The sequence below is a fragment of the Castor canadensis genome, chromosome 6 (genome assembly GCF_047511655.1).
Source record: "Castor canadensis chromosome 6, mCasCan1.hap1v2, whole genome shotgun sequence".
Classification (NCBI taxonomy): Eukaryota; Metazoa; Chordata; class Mammalia; order Rodentia; family Castoridae; genus Castor; species Castor canadensis.
The window spans coordinates 128,563,041-128,584,011 of NC_133391.1; the positions used below are offsets into that span (position 1 = coordinate 128,563,041).

At 37.7% G+C, this 20,971-nt stretch overlaps 1 protein-coding gene across 4 annotated transcripts in view; it reads left to right on the top strand.

The window, feature by feature from the left end:
- The window catches only part of Pde4d (phosphodiesterase 4D), a 1,369,518-nt gene that overhangs the window by 319,712 nt on the left and 1,028,835 nt on the right, over positions 1-20,971 (top strand). The window contains exon 1 of one of the 4 annotated variants that reach the window (XM_074077452.1): positions 5,402-5,546. The exons of the other annotated variants lie outside the window; for them this stretch is intronic. The gene's annotated coding sequence lies outside the window, so the exon portion shown is untranslated. Of the gene's footprint in view, positions 1-5,401; positions 5,547-20,971 lie in introns of those variants that run through there. 4 annotated transcript variants of the gene reach the window in all.

Genomic DNA, 20,971 nt, shown 5'->3' on the forward strand with positions numbered 1-20,971 from the left:
ATACAAGAGATCATGCTGAGAGTGGCACAAGGGTGGGAGGAACACAGGCTCTACAACAGCAGCTGCATGAGATGACGGCTTTGCTCACTGTGCATCTCACAGCACGCCAATTTAGGTATTGACTGGACCCAAGGCCCTCTGGGGCTTAAAGATTCACTTTAGAGGCTTTCTTTCTTCCTTAAAGCCTTTGAGGTTTAAACGTCTTCTAAGTCCAAGTTCTTTTGGTGTGTGGTTTTTTCTTCCTTCTAATAAGTATTAAGAATCAATAAAGGCTCCTATCTTCTCTTCAGTTATGAAGGAAGCTTGTACCCTTGTTAAAATTCCCATAATATACCATAATGTACCACAATAGTGTGGGGAGGCCCTGCTTAAATCACTGTTTCATACTTCCTGGTTTGCTCTTTTAGCCTAACAAGCAAATTTTAATTCTTCAAGTATTGAGAGCAATATCACTTAAATAATGTCTGGAAGTTGCGCTTAATTAATTTTTATTATGTTTATTAAGTTCCCTGTGTCTATTACCTTACTTCCAGATAACAAATGTGAGACCCCTGTATTGAAATTCTTTTTTAAAAAAGAATTCTGTAAGTTTTACACACACAAAACAGAAATCAGTGAGGATAATAGAATCCTCATGAGTTTGGGGGAGAGAATGGAAAGACAGAATAGGATGTGGGGCAGAATTGAGGATACATGAATTTGAGTGCACATTTGAAATATCCTCAACTTTTGAGATTTGTGGTGCCTAGAGGTGAAGAACTTTCTTAAAACTGTGTAAGAAGTGATACTAATAAGTTTTCATGTGTACCTACTGTCTTCTCAAAGTAGAAACACTTTATTTCTTATCTTATCATCTCACCCAGGACATGGAACTGAAGAGAAGTGAAATTAAGCCTCTGCAATGTTTCATAAATTGGGGGAAGGTTTAATTCCCGTTCTGTTTATTCACATTTCAGATGCTGTGATAGGCTCAGGGAAAACAAGAAAAGTTTACTATCCATCCCCTGAACAAATTCCAATTATAGTGGAAAGATAGCACTTAAGCAAAATTATAATACCTGAGGATGGTTATTCTAAGAGTGTTCAATATAAAGTTCCTTGCTGCCTACCAACAGGTGCCTTATCTCTCTGGAATAGTCTATATAGATGGCACAGACATTTACCAGGGAATCAAGAGGGAGAGGCAGGCCCAAGAAAATAGATGAACATGTGACAATGACATAGGCATAGAGAGTTCTAGCTTGACATCATGTGAAGTTGTAAAGGAAAGTGGCAGAAGTCAAGGCTATTCTGGGAGGTAGTGCCCCCATAAAACATAGCCTTATGGTCTATAAAAAAGAGCTTTATATTTTATCCTATTGCTAAGTGCCAGGTTAGAAGGGTTGGCGCTCTGGAGAAATTAGGAAACAAATCTTCTAGATTTTTACAGAAGAATTGCAAAAGCATTGGAAGGGCAGGAGACCAAAATGACCCTCAGAATAAGACCTTCTAATTAGCCCCAAAAGAGTGGTACCAGGAGGTAGCCTCTGGAGCTTAAGAATGCACAGTGTGACTGCTGTCCAGAGAACAGGGTGCTTCTACCACTATAGGCCTCACAAGTCTTCAGACACACCACTGCCAAAGCCCCAGCATTTCTACACCCTGCTTGCTAATTAGCAATAAATGAAGCAATAAGAAAATAGCCCCTGCTTCACTTCTGTTTTCCAGAACAGAAGCTCCCTAGAGTCTGAGGATTGTAGTTTTTACCCTGGCAGCTTCCAGGTAGTCTCTCTGGAAGGAGAATGGAACCCATGCAAAGGCCCAGTTCATCATGTGTACTAGACATAAGATGAAATTAGATGAGGAAATATGTACAGAGATATGTGCAACTAAGAACAGGAGTGTGGAGCATCCTCATTCACGGGACAAACTGGGGAGACAGAAAAGGAATGCTCACAGGGTGAAGCAAAGAACTAGGAGAGCATAGCATTATAGCAGCCAAGGAAAAAGAAGAATTTAGGATGAAGAAAACATAACGTGTGAAAATTTTGTTTATCTATGCTATTAAACATGACTTTTGTTGCAGAAAATCAACTTGAAGTAATTTAAGAAAAAAAATTAGTTGATTGGCTCACATTAAGTTGATGGGGATGAGTCTACCAGCAGACATTTAAATGATGTCATGGAACTAAATTTCTTTTTCTCTCTCTTGCTTTAGTGGCCTACCCTCTGTATTGACATCATTGTAAGGTCGTTTCCTTCCCTAAAGCTTGGGAAAACACTGCCTCTGCAAGCCTGCATCTAGCTTGCAGCTGGTGGTCCCAAGAGATGAGCAAGTCTTCTAACTCTTTCATCTTCCCAACATCAAATCTTGGGGAAGAGATCAATCAGTCTCTGTTGAGTCACTGCCTATCACTGTACTACTACACTTGCAGGCTGTATGGACAGAGTGCTTTGATTGGCTAGACCTGAATTACATGTCCACTCTTGCTAAAGAAAAGAGATATACTCTGCTACATGAAAAACAAGCAAAGTATTTTTAAAATGATTTTGGTATTCAGAAAAGATAAAAAGGATGTTAGACAATTTACCAGAGTTTCTGACACTTGCACATGAGAATGATTATATAGTTGGAAAGTATTGCTTGAAAAAAAGATAGCCACTAAGAACTTAGTGATATTTAAAAGTGAATTTTAAAATTAATAACAATTAAATAAATTTTAGAATTATTGATGATGATATCTTTCTTCTATAAGTAATACTCAGGGAGGTTATAAATTACTGAGCCTCTCTCAGTTACTCTGAAGTCTCCACACAGATAGATTCCATGTCTTCAAGTCAAGTCCATCATGGCGTTCAAAAGTAGTCTGTGAGTTATAATCTCAGCTACTCAGGCAGAAGCGTGAGTTTATGAATTCTAATTCCAGTGGCTGTGGCAGAAAATTGGAGTTAGAGGCCAGCCAAGGCAATGTATAGACCTTTATCAAAAAATTAAAAATTAATTGATTAATTAAAAGAAAGAAAGGAAAGGAAAGTTGTCTATGCACAATTTTAGGTGCTTTTAAATAAATGCTCACAGAAAAGTTACAAAACTTTTTCATTTAGTGTAGGGAGTACTAGTACAGGCTGTACCATCCCGGTCGGTGTTAATACCACCTAAGTAACTAATCTAATAACTACACTACAATTATGATGTAAGTGGATTTAGGAATGGGGAAAAAATATAGCTACACAATAAATATGATTTTAAAATTTTTTTCTAATTCAATTTTTTATATTTTCCATCTTTTAGAATATGTATGTATATAATTACATTGTATTAATGTATATCTATACATACTTCTGTATAGTATTTATTATTATATATACTATTTAGTATGTATATTTATCTACACATAATTTCATGCACACTAAATATACATATTTAAATATGATGGATAGACATCAAATCTGGAAACATTAAACCAGGCAATGATATTTCATATATTTTCATTTTTCAAGATTTTAAAAGGAGGTAGCTTTCCCTTCAGGATATCTTAGAGAGGTGTACCCTGTGACATGCATCCTGTACCTGTCCCCAGCTCCCTGTGAAGGTGCGCTCTCCCTTAGTTCTCCTATCTTCATATGGAGGTTGCTTGACTTCTCTTCTTTCTGCCTCCTGGGCTTTGGTGAGAGTTCTCACAACTGCTTCCACCTCCACAAAAGAGAAATGGCAAGTTTGAGCTACTGCAGGGTGGTCCCTGAGTCCCAAGAAATATATTGGGCACGTAGTTCAGTAAAGATGGGCTTGCTCTGTGTGTCTACAAAAATGTTTCTGTGCCAGAGGGTAGCCCCTTCATTTAAGCAAGGCAGAGATGGAAGGGAAAGCACTGGTGGGCTCAGGGTTTCCACCTCCCAGCCTCCCACCACTACTCAGCCTGGGTCCTTTGCTGTATCCTGGCCCCCTGAGCTGTGGCAAGCATCGTGCATTAGGACAGAGGGGAAATCATAAGAAATAGAAGCACCAAAGTGAAACTGGTCATGGCTGGCCACTGAGGCCATCATCCTCTCTGACTTTCCATTCCTGCAGAAGCACCTGTGCCTTAGGCTTGTAGCATTTCTATAAAGAAAGGAAAACAAGAAAGCAAAGGATACCTTGTAAAAATAACACTATGTCATGAAGTATTTGCAAAAATAAAAACAATGAGGTTTGAAATAGATTTTTAAATAATCAAATTGAAGTTTCTTAGACACCAAAGAGTTTCCAGGTTAAAACAAACAACTTTTTTTTTTGGAAAGGAGTTGTCTCTTTTCAACTCAGATATTTTAATTTAGTTGCCAGGAAAGCCTTCACTTAGAATACACAAATCTTGTGCTAAACAGAAAACTGGTCTAAAATAATTTATTTCCTAATGGGATCCATTTTGTTCTTCCTGTTTTATGGACCTGAAGCATTGTTATATATTTTGTTACTTTGCTCTTTCAAAATTTAAATTGGGTTTTACCATTTTATGAAGCTATATTTCCTTCTTTAAGCATGAGGTCAGAACAGTTTTTTTTTAAACAAAAGGGAAATCTCTTGTTAGAGGCAGGTAAATCATAAGTTGGAGAGGGTTTATGTATAAGAATTATGTATAATTCTTGTCAATTCTCACTTTCTCTTTGCCACCATTGCTGGGGATTGTTTTTAGCTCTGAAAATTGCTAAAAATGATCACAATTACAGTTTTACTAAGATGGTGGGTTTTTAGGGGGGAGAAGGTACACTTGTGAGGTAGCTAAGCAAATTGGTGGAAATATTTTTTCCTCAAATTTAGATGGTACTTTGACATTTATGGATCCTAAGTTAGAATGGACTGCACAATTTGTACTTGTGGCTCACATGGAGGGGAAGACTTTGGCTGCTGTGTATTTTATTTGGTGTTTAGTGTACTTTACCTTACAGCTGCAGAAGTAGGAAAGTAATTACTTACAAATAAGTAATTTACTTGCTTACCAAGGTTTCATGGTAGCTTTTATTAAATTTTCCACTAAGATAATTATTGCAGGGAATTTCACAACTTAAAGCAAACACTTAATTTGGCTCAAGATAATTAAAAAACACCACCAGTTCATACCTGCCACCATGATCTCTGTTCTCCCCAACCCCCAGCTCTCTTATCTGATCTGCTGACATAAGTCGTAAATGTACTAACTGTTAAACATATCTGAGGAGATGAATGCAATGCCCAAACAAGGAGAAAAAAAATCCTACACTGGAGTGGTTTTTGGAAAATTGCCATAAGATAATGGTGACATTTCACCATCTGGTGACAGGATTTCTGGTTCCTCCTCTGTGTTATTTACTGCTAGACAACAGTGGGCAATTTGGAGGGTTGAAATTCTGCCAAAATTTTAGCTTTTCTGTTTTTATTTTTTAGGTGGTTGCCAGAATTGCCAACGGGAGGCTTTTCCACAATCTTCATCACTACCCAGAGAGAAAACAATGACACAGCAATATTTTTAATGTTTCAACAATATGATTATCTTTGGTTTTCTCTGGGAAAAGGGAAGCTATATATCATTAGGAACTTCCTGATTAATTAAAGTGTAAGTGTTCTCATGCTCAGCAGGGAGCAATCCAGGTGGCTAGGTCACTAACACTAGAAAAAACACTTTCTTCAGGGAAAGCAAGCTTTCTAAGGTCTTGTTGGCAGTGCTATCTGACTTTACCTGGAGGCTTCTGGCACAGATTTCTTGTTCAGGTAATCATTGAAAATACCAGGCATTAAATCGGTGGATAGAAAGGGAAGGAGCTCAGAAATCCAGTTTTAATTTATAAGCTTTGAGTTGCCTTTTCCTTCACCTTTTCATACTTGTCATTGGCTTCTCGGTTCCAGTGAGGCAGGCTTCCTGCAGATACCATCTGTCTTTGCTGGCACTTCCTGCCCCTGCTGGCAATTCCTTCATGCTGGATAGTGTCAGATCTAGGGTAATGGTTTTCAAAGGATAGCCTGGTACCTTTGTTAGTCTGTAGATTGCACTTCAATGTATTAGTGATGTTTCATGGTACAGTGGCCATATTTTTACTTTATTGTATTCTCACTGTTGTTGAGAACATAAATCTTATTGTTGCTATAAAAATAGTGGGAGAGGAGTTCCAAGGCTAGGTGATGGAGGAAGCTATGTAAAATCTGGTGGCAGCAGAGGAAGCAGACCTGCTTGTCTCCAGGTTGGAGTTTAGTGCTGCTTTCTGCCTCTCCATGATTTCTGTTTCCTTGAAGAGCCAGCTTATATGCTCCTCTAAGGGTCTGTGTGAAGAGATTTGCTATGATTATGTCATAATACCCCAATTACACAGTTCAACCCACCACACACCCTGAGATCTCTTGGAACTCATCTCTATTCCTCTCTCCATTGCTTATCCAGCTACCCTGGCTGTGCCTCAAACACACACTTCTGGACCTATAAGGGACTCACTCCCACAAGTCTTGCAGCCATTTACTTGTGTTATCATTTCAGAGAATGGCTTCCTGGATGTTGCATTCATTATAATTGCAATCCCCACCCTGATGTACGTTGTTTATTTTTGTCTTTGCATATCTACCATCTTATGTAATTTATATATTCATTATGCATTTATTTTACTTATATTGGGTTAATTTATTGATTTACTATCTGTCTTCTATCTCTAGCATATAAAGTAAATGTGAGTGTAAAGATTTTGCCTTTTCTGGATCTCCAGAACGTAGAATGATGTGTGGCATTTAGCAGGTGCTCAATAAATATTTGTTGATAAATGAATTTGTAGGATAAACGAATGCATGGAAGTCCTAAACTTTCTACATTGATTTCTTAATCTAAGTATACATGTAGTAGAAGTGCTGTAAGGACTTGCTCCATTTAAGTTTGGGGTGAAATTTCACTATACTCGTGTTTATGAAGTTATTTGGAATGACCAAGAGTTCTAGGTTTATGTTGATCACATGAAATAAGAACAGGACATTAACTGATTAAATGCAAATTTGTTTATCCTTTGACATTTTGGACACTGTGCTAACAACTTAGTCTAAACCTTAGAATCTCACTCACAGCTCATCACTGAATAGGGAATTGAAAGCTCATTGGGTAAGAGAAAGGGTTGCCTAAGGGGACTGCATGAAATTAAAAAGCTTCTGCACAACAAAAAAAATGGTCTCTAAATTGAAGAGACCACCCACAGAATGGGAGAAAATTTTTGCTAGCTATACATCAGAGAAGGGACTGATAACCAGAATATTCAGGAAGCTCTAAACTCCTCCAAGAAATCAATAACCCAATAAAGAAATGGGCAACTGAACTGAACAGAACTGTTTCAAAGGAAGAAGTCCAAATGGCTAAAAAACACATGAAAAAATGCTCACCATCCCTGGCCATAAAGGAAATGCAAATAAAAACCACACTAAGATTCCACCTTATTCTTGTTAGAATAGCTACCATCAAAAACACCGTCAACAACAAATGTTGGCAAGGATGCAGGGGAAAAAAGGAACCCTCATACACTGCTGGTGGGAATGTAAGCTAGTACAACCACTATGGAAAACAGTATGGAGGCTCCATAAAAAACTAAAAATAGATCTGCCATATAATCCAGCAATACCGCTCCTAGGGATATACCTGAAGCAATGTGAGTCAGGTTACTACAAAGGCACCTGTACATTCATGTTTATTACAGCACTATTCACAATAGCTAAGCTATGGAAGCAGCCAAGATGCCCCACTACTGACAAATGGATTAAAAAAATGTGGTGTACACAATGGAATTTTATTCAGCCACAAAGAAGAATGAACTTTTGTCATTCACAGATAAACGAATGGAATTGGAAAACAACATCTTAAGTGAAGTTAGCCAGACTCAGAAGGCCAAAAACCACATGTTCTCCCTCATATGAGGATTATAAACCTAAAACAAATGCAGCAATATTACTGGACATGTGTCATACTAAGGGGAGACTGCAAACAGGAGGGATAGGGCAAGGGAAGAAAATAAAAAACTTGAAGGTGTTGATGTGCTCACTGTATAGGAACGAATATAGAAATCTTAAACTGGCTGAGGCCACTATGGGAAGGGGACTAGGGAGTAGTGAAGAGGACTGGTAGAGATGAACCAATTTGGGCTATAATACATACATGCATGGAAACAGCACAAGGAATCTCCCTATATAGCTATCTTTATCTCAAACTAGCAAAAACACCATGTTTCTCTTATTTTTTATGTTTTTTCTTCTATAAAATCAGAAGACAGGAGGGTAGAACAGGTTCTGCCTGGATATGGGGTGGTGAGGTGGTGTTGGCATGGGGGGAAGGGAAGGTTTCGGAGAAGGGGGTGGGAGGATGAATATGACGCAAATAATGTATACATGTATAAGAAAATGGAAAAATGATACCTGTTGAAACTGCTCCAAAAATCAGGGGAGCAGGGAGATGAATGAGAGCAGTGGAGGGGGTGAATTTGAATATGATATATTTGATACATTGTAAGAACTTTTGTAAATACTCCAATATACCATCACCCAACATAACAATAGTAAAAACAAGGAAGGTCATTGGGGAGAGAATTCATGTTGATTGAATGCTTTCAATACATAAGTGATTTCTTATATATTATCTAATATAATTTTTATAAAGCAATATAATAAATATATTATTCCTATTTGAGCTAAAATTATGCATAGCTTTATAATTAGCCAAGGTTTCACAAATAATGAGAAGAGATCATGATCTGTCCAGGTTATGCTGTGAAATAAAGACCTCTGTGAGAAAACAATAAACTGAAGAATTAAGTTACCTCCCATTTTATTTCCTCTGTTGACCAAATATGCTTCTTAAAGAAAAGTCTGGCTATGCCATTCTCTTGCTAAGACTCTGCTTTGGTTTTCTACTGGATCAACTCCAAGCTTCTAAAACTGGACTCAAAATCTCTTTTCTACGTAATGAGTAGAGTTGCTTCCCTCTACTGCCTATATCAAATCCTGTATTCTGGTGAAGAAGATTTTCCTTCTTATTCTTTCATTTATTCGTTCACTTCTCCTGCCTGGACACCTTTCTCCTACTGTACACCCATTTATAGGTCTCTGCTCTGCGTCAGGGACTTCATGTCTCTTTCCTCTCATGCTGTTCCTTTTGGGCATGAATAACATTCCTTTTCTTTTCTTCCTAGCCATACATACATTTACCACTTTTAAATGTCTACCTGTAAACTACACACTTAGCTTATTTTTCATGTCCCTAGCTTATAACCCCTCTCATTTTAATTTGCTTGGTTGCTTGTGGACTTATTAGCTGTATCACACAGTTTATTAAGCCCTATTAAATTGTAGTGTTCTGTAATTGTGATTAGTGTCAGTCTTATTCTCTGAATGAAATTGTCTTTAAAAAGATTTATATCATAGTTTTTTCTTCCTACAATATTTTCTAGCATGGATATTGTATCATTAGGTGCTCAACAAATACTTGGTATTTCATCCTGCATGTTTATCAAAGTTTGCTAGAAATCATGACATCATTTTGGGTCAGAAGGTAAAATGTGGTTTATCCAGCAGCAGTTTCTACTAATATCATCTCTGTGCATCTTGTATACAGACTTATTTTCAGAAAGTATCTGGAAGATTGTGCCTATGTTTCATTACATCTGAAATTTAAACACTAGCTTCCACATTTTGAAATGTTTGCATAAAATACTTTTGAGAACTTTGGGTGAGAGTTCTAGTGTACATATTTTCAGGAAGCAAAATGAAAATAGAAATGGATATTCAAAAATTTCAGAACAGTGCAAGGGAACTTTGGGTGTATTATGAGGACAAAGAATTCATTGTTCCATTTCTCCCTAGAGCACTAGGGAAGTTGGGGAAAATCTGTTCTTTGAAGTCTCAAAGTATTTTTTTTCTGCTTAGCCCTCTGCTAGTGAACATACTTTGCTCTTTCCGTGAGGGAGTCTCCTGTAGCATTAAAGGTAATCTTGAAGGATTTGAATTTGGAGGCAGTTAAGCACTTATTAGCATAAGATTAGAGGTAGCAAAAACTGGGGATGATCTGCAGATGATTTCAAATCAGGTGTTACACTGCAAATCCTTCTTTTTTGGCAAGCAGAGTCTGTCAAAATGCCAGTGAACATGTTTTGGCTGAAAGAGAAGAAGCCAAGAGGGGTCAAGATGCAGAGGTTAGTCAGCCTTGTCTGGAGAAATACCAGGATGTGATTTCTTTGCACTGACTCATACTATGTTTGGAGATATGTCAGTGACATGAACTGAATATTCTGTAGTTTTCTAGCTTTTAAAATGAAGTGGTTGCTATCATGCACTGACTTTTCAGGAAGGTTTTCAGGGGCGCCCACATTCTTTATCTTTAGAAGCTTTGTTTTTTCTTTAGTGTCTCTCAGAACATTAGCTTCACCTCTGTAGATAAAGGCTAAAGGCAGGTCAGGATGGGCTTATTTCAAACATGGAGGTACCAGAATCTAAAAACAAGATCTACTCCAAGTGGAGGGGCAGGGGCTACTGGGAATGACAAAGGACATCTTGCCAATTTGCAAGCAGAGCAAGCTGCCCATGTGGAAGTTCCTGCAAAGGCCCACAAGTGGCACCTCACAGGTTGGCAGAGCACAGTCAGAACCTGAGATGGACAGTTACTGGCAATTTGGGCAGCAGGGCATGCAGCTAGCTTCCGAAGCCTGGCACCAGCAAGAGGCCCAGTGTCGGAGCAGAGGATCAGCACTGCTCTTTGGAAAGCTGTCAGAGAGGAACCTAGGAGATGAGGAAGGTGGGGGAATAAGATAAAGTTCAGCTGCTGAAAACAGAACTTAATGTGGCTATGAAGATCCCCACAAATAATAAAGATACCAGCAGTTAATGAAACTTCCTGCATGTCTAGGATCCTTCATACATCTCAAGTCTATCGATCCTTACAACCTATCTGGCTGATACTACCATCATTCCCACTTTGCCAGAGGAAACCAAGTCAGGGTAAGGCTGAATAGCATGAACAGAGCAGAATCTAAGTGCTAAGAAGGGCATTTCAACCCCAGCATTCTGCTTCAGAAGTCTCTGTGTGTAACCTCCAAGTTATCCCACCTGCAGCTGCTAAAAGGTGACACAAATCACACAACACTTTGCAGGATTTTGGAGCCAGAGAGCTATGAGTTGAATCTCACCTCCACTATTTGTTACTTGCGACACTTGGGACAATCATTTACTTTATCCTAGGCTCAGTTTCATCACTTGCAGAATGAGTGAAATGCCATTTATACCAGAGTTGAAGGACTAACTAATGTACTAGATATAAGGTAATAACACCATGTCTGGCAAGAGTGGCCACTTGGCAAATGTTGGTTTCCTTTTATTCTCCAAATGCCCATTAATCTGGAGCTCTTTAGATGGGCACAGGGCTGGGCCAAGCTTGAGGTAGTCAAGGATGCTACAGGATGTGGAGCAAGGTGAGGTTTCTTTCCTGCTTACTGTAAATGGCAGGAAAAAAGGTGCTCTTCTTTCAATCTATAGAAAAACATGTTGACAAGTCCTTCTATATACAGTTAATTTAGTCAATGAAACTTTGCATCTTAAAGATGTAAACTAATGCCTACTGTAGGACTAATAAGTTGGCAAATTTAAAAGTTGTATGTTTTTAGTAGTTTAATAAAACATTTAATAAGCATTCATTTAATAAAAACATATTGAAGCCATTATAAGTACCTTGTCTTCATGAAGTTTTTCATGATGCACACCCATGATCCTATCTCCACTTTATTGACTTCCCTTTTTAACACTACTAATTTTGAGGCTATAATTCCAATTTGCTTTCCATTTGCCCCACTATGGGTCCAAAATCTCTACAGTTATAATGCAGTATAAAGAGGCTTTGATGTTAGACAGATCTGAATTTAATTTTTTATTTTACTAACTCTGGAAATTTAGAGTTGCTTAAAGTGCTTTCATATGTAAATGTAAGGCAACCTCTGCAAGGTTTATTTTATTCATTTTTTTAAATGCTAATAAAATTTACAGAAGGATATATGAATATATATCAACTAATAAATAAAATAAGCAGTTGATGCCAAAAAAAAAGACATTTTCAAGCATGTGTTTAAATGCATTTGTTTTCATTGGTGATACCACAAGGTGTAGAATATTACTTTTTAAGCAGTAACACACTCAGCAAGATTAATGTAATCTCTCAGGTTTAGGTTCTTGGGATAAATATTGTTACCTTACTGTTTATTGAGATGACATTATCAAATATGGAATGATAACAAAGATATTGTTGTCAAATCTCTCCCTCTTCTTTCCATCAGAGAAAAACCTAAAGTGTACATTTGGGATGAGATGCCTAGAAAACTAACTTAAATTATGAAAATGAATTAATTACTCATATAACTCTACTCAAATGAAAATTGATTTTGAAAGTAAAGAGAAAAGATCTACATCAGTGAAGAAAATTAAAATCATCAAACCAAGAGAATGAGAGAAAAGAAACAAAAATTACCTTCAAATAATGTGTGCACATAAAATAGAATTTAATTTCTTATGCTAAAGAAAAAAGAATTTTCCATCCCTCTCAAACATTGTATTTTCATAAATATGTTAATCATCTATTGATTTTTAAATTCCTTGATTTCATTCACTTTGGTAGTTCTCAGGAGAACTAACTGAAATGATTTTAATTTTGAATTTCTATAGATACACTTAGATTTCAAAGCCCACCTTAAATTTCATAGCAGCTGGGGTATATATGTTAATAATCTGAAGAGTCCTTCTCTAGTCAAGTCTGCAGTGTCTTTCACACTAGAAATATCAACACAGTCCTGACTAAGGAATTCCATGATGATACTTTAAAATAGTTTTTCTTTTATTTTGTTAATATGTTACATTATGTTAATTATCTTAAAATGTTTTGTTGTGGTAGTATTACTGTACAAAAAGCTGCATATTCAATATATTCAACTTGATGAATTTGACAGAACACCAAACAACTTTGTTGGGTCTTTAGCTGTAAACTCTATTAAAAGCTGGAACTATATATACTTTTTTATAATTATAGATTTTTATGACACAAATTGTCCATAGTCATTGTAGAAAAATTAGCTTACATCAGGCACAGAAACAAAAGAAGAAAATCTACCCATAATTTCAGAATTAAATACTTAAAATTTAATGGATATCCTTCTGAAATCTTCTTCTTCTTATGATTATGATTATTATTTTGTTGTGTTAGTGATCGAACCCAGATCCCTGCACATTTAGACAAACACCCCACCACTGAGCTCTATCACAAACCCTTGGCTTTGTGAGGCACAGTTTTGTAGCCTTGGCTGGCCTCAAATTCGCAACTTCCTGCCTCAGCACCCCAAGTATAATGAGTACAAGTGTGGACCACACATCTGGGCAGACTGTGTTCAGTGCATGTTTAGACATAGTACCAAAATGGCATTATATTCTAACTTCAGTTTTTGTGACCTATGCATTTCACTCAGCAATTTATAATAAACATCTTTAAATCTACAACTAGTTTATCATCTGTAACAGCCTCAACATATTTCAATACATTTTATAGAAGCATTAACTCAGATAATCTTCCATTACTGGGTATTTAATTTGTTCACATTTTTCCTGTTATGAGCAATGCTTTGATCATCATTTTTGTACATCCATCTGTGTGTCCTTTTGTCATACTGATTCAAAGGACATGCGTATTTATCAGGCTTTCAAAACATTTGCCAAATTCCTGTCTAGAAATATTGTACTGATTATATTCCCACTGATAGTAAATGAGTGCTCCAACATTGGGTGTTACTTTTTAATGTGCATTTGATAAGGAAAAGAGGCATCTTCTTACTTTATTTTTTTGCTTACTAATGATATTGACTTTTTCATATATTAATTTAAAATTTATCCCTTTTTGTGGAATTTGCCATTTCATGGCCTTTGTTTCTCTCTTTCCTGGGACTTGTTTATATGTTTATATTTATTACTGATTTTAAAGAGTTCTTTGGGCTGTAACTCTGGAGAAGATGTTGCAATATTTTGCAAGTTTGTATTATGTCCTTAAATTTTTTTGATATATAGTTTTCATTCTAAGATTAATTAGCTCATTATATTCTGCCTTTCTCTCAAATTCACCTTGAAATAATGGGACAAATAAAACAATAGAAAGATCATGGAAGAGTACCATCAATTTGGGGAAATTTCTGTAAGACAATCTACAAAATCTAGACCATCTGTGACTACCCACCCATTTGGGAATTTGAGAAGAGTTTAAAAGTAATAACTACATAGATCAAGGGGAAGAAAAACACATAATCCTCTCTAATAATATCCAAAGAGCAGGTGGAAAACCTTCACATTAAGTTCTGATTTTTAAGATTCAGGAAAATGGAATTCTCAGCATACATTGTTCAAACAGGCAAAGTCCTGTTTGGTGATGATGAGAAACTAGAGACATTCTCACTGAAGTTGGGAGCAACAGAGACACACACTACCACCACCCTCAGTTAAGAATGTAGTTAGGAAAGTGTTGGCATGTGTAATGTTCAGAAAGACCTTCCTCACCTCTAGAGAAATAAAATATTCACATGTATATTCTTCAGAATGAGCTGAACTATAAATCTTTTCATAAGAATGAAAACAGTTATAAAAAGGGAATACTATGAAAGGGATTGACTTCAGTTTATGTATTACACATTCTCTGAATATGAAAGGAAAAGTTTATCTTGAAAATGATCAGAAGAGTATTATATTTTCTACCATCACAGATTTTTTACATTGTTGCTTGTTACCTTTAATGCTTATAATAAATTGGTAAAATAGTAAAACTCTTGAAAAGAAAAAGAAGTCCAAATTCTTTGTTCAGTTTCTTTTTTTCTGTTATTTTATCTTAGTTAAAAAAATCTGCTTGTCTAAATTTTACTTCTTGGTTCCAACTAAAACTAAGGGTCCCAACAGTTTTTGGTCTGTCTTGGTGTTAATGACTCTCCCACAGTGGGCTTGTTCCCATCTAAGGATGTTAATGGGTTCTTGCTTCCTAAGAAGCAGAGAATTGATATGTTTGTGTTTCTACTTCCTACTCTTTGGCTTCTTGGTTATTTTCCTTGTTTATGTTTCTTTTAATTAACTTTGATTTTCTTCATTTTATGCCTTGTTTTTCTTCTGTTTGTGCAGTCTGCAAGCAATGCCTTCTTCAGTAACAATTGTTGATTAGGGAGAAATGATAGCTTGAGGGTTCTTTCTCAGTTACTTGGTGCTAGGATGGAAGTTGTTCTACGGAAGCCTTACTGCATCAACTTTTATGCATCTGCCTTAAGTAAGTTGTGCACAATACTGTACTAGTCCCCCACCCCATGTCTTTCATCTTTACTATAACTCTGGCTTGTTTTCTTCAAGTTCTTATTGTGTTCCAAATGATCCAAGCCAATAGTATCAGTATGTCTTAAAATAATTCAATTGCTGTGTTTCTTAAGGGAACTATTCACAAGGTCAGTTTTTCGGGAAAATAAAAATTTGGATTCATTGCTGATTAATAAAAGGCAATTAAAGAAGAAAGGGATTGTTGGTTTAAAAACGGGCTTTTGGGAAAAAATGAACTTTTGGAAAAGATCTGGCTAGAAATCATTTAGAGATGATAATTTTGCTTCCATAGCAATTCAGGATCTATGACTTGGATTGTTTTTCTCAATCTCTCCCTGTGCTCTCTCTATCTATCCATCTACCTGTCAACTGTCAATCTGACATCCCCTGTTTTCTTATTTCAGCTGGAGATGCAGAATGTCTCGTATTTCAGAACTGAACTGATCTCACAAAGTAAAGTGCTAACTATAATTGTGCTTCATGACTTATAAAGTACAGCCTCCATCACAGTACTATTGTAACACTTCTCAAATTTAAAAATATTCAGATGGGCACATTTTACTTTAATCTAAAACAAGACAGAAAGCATTGTAAAAGTAAAAACCCTCAATGCTTTGATGAACTCCATCTTTCTTTGTAGGCAGTAAGCAGTTTGAACCAGAGATTTTATGGAGAACATTTTGATGTCATTTGTTTTCCCTCTTGGTGATTCAGGGATTTTTATCCTGAGACTCTCAATGGATCTATTATAACTTAGTTGGTGATGACACATCTCAGACACTCCTTCTATATTGGGCCTCAGGTCAGCAGGCTATGTACCATGTTGCTTATGATTCATAGGATAGAACTGCTCTAGTCACCTCCCACTGCCCAGCCCTGGATGGGCACCATAATGAGGCAGTGGGAGGGAGAGTAACAAGAAAAGCTGTTGAAAGGAAGCTTTTGTTGTAACTTTCTTCTTTGCAGCAGGGAGCTAAAGCCAAGGGAAAGTATTATCAAGCACAGGCCCTACATTTGAGAGATGAACTAGAAGGTCCCTGGCCTTACAGTTAGGGTGAAGAATTGTGTTTTAGAGGGCTGCAATTATTGTAGGTGGGGAGAAAGGCCATAAAGCATGGACTCCTGGAAGGAAATATAATTGATTTGCTGCTAAATCAGTCAGCTGGACCATTTCAAAATACTGGTCTAGATGAGTGTTGAAAGAGTGGGTACTTTGGTATTTCCATATCCTTCAAAGTGAAGAATTAGGCTACCTTGGGAGACAAATGGCGTACCTTTATTTTCCAAAATGTCAATTATTTTGTAATAAATTTGTACTGAAAAAAATAACTTGTGTTCTCTTATGCAGGTGTGACAGCCAGTCCATTATTTATTCAATAAGCATTTACAGCACTCTTTCTGGGTGTCAAGTTCTACACACTCACCTCTTCTGCAGGGACCGAGGTCTGACCAGATTCACAAAAGAGATAAAAAGAACTGTCAGTCCCTACTTTCATGTTCCTTTCCCTCTACTTAGGGAACAACATCAGTATATGAAATGGCATTTGAATAACTTAAAGCAAAGTGTTTAGAAAAGCAGAACAACTCAGAACAGTTTTTGAAGCCATTAGGTATATGAATCACTTGCTTCCTCCTGGGGGTCCCACACAAGCTATTCTGAGCTGTCAAAGCATTTAGTGCATTGTACTATTTGTCTCTCTCCCCCACTAGACTGTAAACTCATCATAGAGAGAGATTTTATCATATTTATCTTTGAATCCCTGGACACTAGCACAGTTCATTGTATACCGCAAGTGTCTCGTAAATGCCTGGTGAATGAATTAGTAAGAAAGGTTGTTGTTATCATTTGGGGAGAAGAGAAGGGAATAGGATGATGGTTTTGTATGGGTATCAGCTACAAAGGAAAAGAATCATTCTTTTAAGTCTAGAGACAAAATGTGCTTCCTTGTCATAATTCTAGTCAAGGGAAGGTCAATTTAGCAGAATTCAGTCTATATTTATTAAGCATATTTTATGTGATGATTGCATATGTAAACATGAAATGCTTTTTGCCCTCAGGGACTTTTAAGTACAGGCTGAGAGTGGCATTGACATATAGGTAAATAGACCATTTTAGTGTAATTTGGAAAATTTGCTCTTGAGAGTATTCAGGAGACGTAATGGCAAGAGAAAAAAAGGGCATTGACTCAGGTTGGCAGTGGGGTGGAGCTGGGATGTTGGGAGAAACTTCCAGGAAAGAATTACATCTGAGTGGAGTCTTGAATCATGAGTAGCCACCTAAGGAAGGAAGGAAGGACACAGATGGGGGAAGAAAAAGAGGGGGAAAATATCAAGAATAAGGACATGGAGGTGAGAAACAGTGGTGTACAGGGAATTGCAAGCAGTCCACCATAACAAGTGAATGAAATGTGGAGGGACCGGCAATAGCACTACAAGCAGAAGACATAGTCACCTCTATTTACTGTGCAAAAGAGATTAATTTGGACTTTATGATGTAGGTAATAGGCAGTGGTTGAAATATATCAAGAATGGACTTGAGGGAGACAGTGTTGTCAACAAAAAGACCTATTTGAAGGTATCTGAAATAGTGTAGATAAAAGTCTAGAAGAGAGTATTGCTAGTAGACTTGCCAAGAGAGGAGAAAGCTGAGAAATATTTGTATGGGTGAGTGTGGGTGATTAAAGAATGAGAGGAATTCAGTTTTGGGACTGGAGTGGCTAGGTAGAGAGAGGGAGAGGGAGCGAGAGAGAGAGAAAGACAGAGAGAGAGAGAGAGAGAGAGAGAGAGAGAGAGATGTTTGAGAATAAAGTAAAAATGTTGAGTTCATATATGAACATGGGATATTTGAGAGACTTGTGGACATTTGAAGTGGAGGTGCCTGGCAGATATATATAGATATGAATCTGAATCTCGGGAGAAGGGGGGGTATTTCCATACCCTCGCTTCATATTTATGTGGCAATTATTAGCATATATATGGCAATGAGAAAAAGGAAAATTTAATAGATTTTCTATGAGTATAATGTAGAACAGAGGTTTCCAAGTACCAATAAATAGCCTAGTGCTCTGAATTCTCCATGATTATTACCTGTGGAATTGGTCAAACATAGATTAATGGGCACTTCTGGAGGTTCTGATTCATTAGTAGAGAGTCAGCAATCTGCATTTTATAGCAGTTTTTGGTAAATTTTTAACTTGAAGTAATGTTTGGAAACCACTGATAGAGGCTAAAAATAATGTTATCACCCATATTTTAGGAGTGGACAAAAGAAAATGCTTCTATGAAGTAGAAAGATGTCAAGTAATGAGGTGGATAGCCAGCAGAGAGTGACATCACAGAAGATAGAGGAGAGATTTTCTAGAAGAAACAACAATGCTATAGAAAAGAAGTCTAGTCAGAGAATTTGTGAAGAGTCTGTTTGATTTGACAATATGGAGGTCTTGGATCTTCAGAGAAAAAAAATTAAAGCATAGAAGGAATAAAACTAGGATGTACTGGGCTGAGGAGCAGAGGAAGTGGAGAAAATTAATAGTTTGTCCAAAGAACTTAGTTCTTAAGAGGAAAGAATGCTATCTGGAAGACAGAGGACCTAGGATTAAAGGAATGATTTCCAATTGATGAGGAGAGAGACACTTGAAAGAATATTTAGAGCTTGAGGGGAGAAACAGAGTTAGAGCAGATAAGAGAGGGAAGATAGGAGTAGGTAGAAGCTATAGCAACATTTTCAATGGACTGTTCAGTGAGATATTAAGAGGCTCAAACAGTTCAAAGGGTATGGGTTTTATTGACATTAAACATAGGCAAGAGCCCTACTGATAATTTATTGTTTTCTGAATATTTCTGACTTTTCCTCCTGAGGCAGATCAGAAGGATTCAACTCTCTCCAGGGGACTGGGGCAGGAGTTCAACACCATTAAGCATTGCTAAATATTGTTAAATACAATCAGAATTATTAGTTCTGTGTTGAGCTTTTAAGTTTTACTGCAGGCATGCTTTTAATGTTTTCTGTGAATGATTAAAACTGTCAAGAATGGGCTTTGACTGAGGAGCTGTCTGCCAGGCAGCTCTTTACTGAAACCATTCAGACTGCCCTGTGGCTGCCCAACTATTTCAGACACTTAACAATCACTCTATGGACACTCCAGCAGCTGTAGAAGACTACTAAAACCATGACTCAAGACATGCCATGGTCATGAGCTCTCCATACAGTCTGCATCAGTCTCAGAAAGCAACACTCTGTGCAAGACAAACCTCAGTGAACTTTAGATGACCATGCTTACCCTGGAACTTTTCTCAGGCCAGAGAGGGAGCACTTCCCCTGGTAGTCCAGCAGAAGGTTTGTGAGGGACTGTGTTACGATTGGTGCCAACACAGTCTTTCATTTGACAGAAGAACTTCTAGGATTGGTACAAACATCCTTGCCATACCACCCTTTCTGGCTAAGTAAGCAGGCTGTTTGGTTGACTTTCCAATTCAGCTGGGGACACCCTCCTAGTGTTGTAACAATAAGCCCCCTCTAAAAGGCCTGTCCTGAGGGATCTTTTCTTGCCTATTTTTTTTTTTTTTTGGATGGGACTGGAATTTGAATTATAGGGCCTTGTGCTTTCTAAGCAAACACTCTGCCACTGGAGCCATGCCTCCAGACTTTTTGGCTTTAGGTTATTTTTTAGGCAGGATCTTGTGGGTTTGTTTGTTTGTTTTTTTTACAGAGTCTGGCCTGGACTGCAATCCTCCTACCTGTGACCTTCTGCATAGCTTGGATCATAGCTGCATGCCACCATACTGGCTTATTTGTTGAGATGGTATCTTGCTAACTTTTTGCCTAGGCTAACATTGAATTGTGAACCTCTCCCAATATCTGCTTACAAGCATGAGTTACCACACTCAGCCTCTTGCCTACTTTTGATTTTTATTATTAATAGAGCAGGCTGTTACGGTTATACAAAGAAAGGAGAGAGGATAGTGGAAGTAGTGGCAGAGCAGTAAGAGCAGTGAAGGTGACAACAGCTGTGGTACTGGTAGCAGTGGACAGTGTCAATAATGATGAGAAGGCAACTGAAGAGTGCCAGAGAGTGGCTAGGGCAGAAACAAGTAGGAGAAAGGTAGAATTGACAATGAGGGGCAGCAGAGGTAGAGACAGAAGGCAAGAAAGAGTAGAGAGCCAAGACTGCAGAAAGACAGAAGGCTGTGAAGAGCAGAAAAGAGAAAGTTCAGGCCCTGGCCACTGGAATGTACCAGGAAGCTGCTAAATCTTAATAGCCAAGGGTCTCAGGCATGCTAGGCCCAAGAGCTATAAATAGCCACACTAGAGTTGTAATACTAGCAGGTGTGGAGCTGGGGGTCCAAGCACCCAAGGCCTGTTTGAGAGCTGTTCACTAGGAGGTGCCATCTCTGCTGCCTACTGCTGTCAGCTACTGCCTTTTACTGCTTCTGGAAGCTGAGGGTTACAATAATTGTCAAGTGCCAGGGCTGCTGGTGATAGAGCTCAGAGCAATAAACCTCCAACCTGAACCCCTAGAGCCTGGAGCAATGGGTCACTAATTCTCGGGGATTAGAGTTGTAAGCTTAAAGGCTGCCAGCCAAGCCTTTAGGCCTTGAGCATTCAAGGGTCCAGGACTGCCATCACTGCAAGGACTCTTCACCTATTCATGATTTCTATCT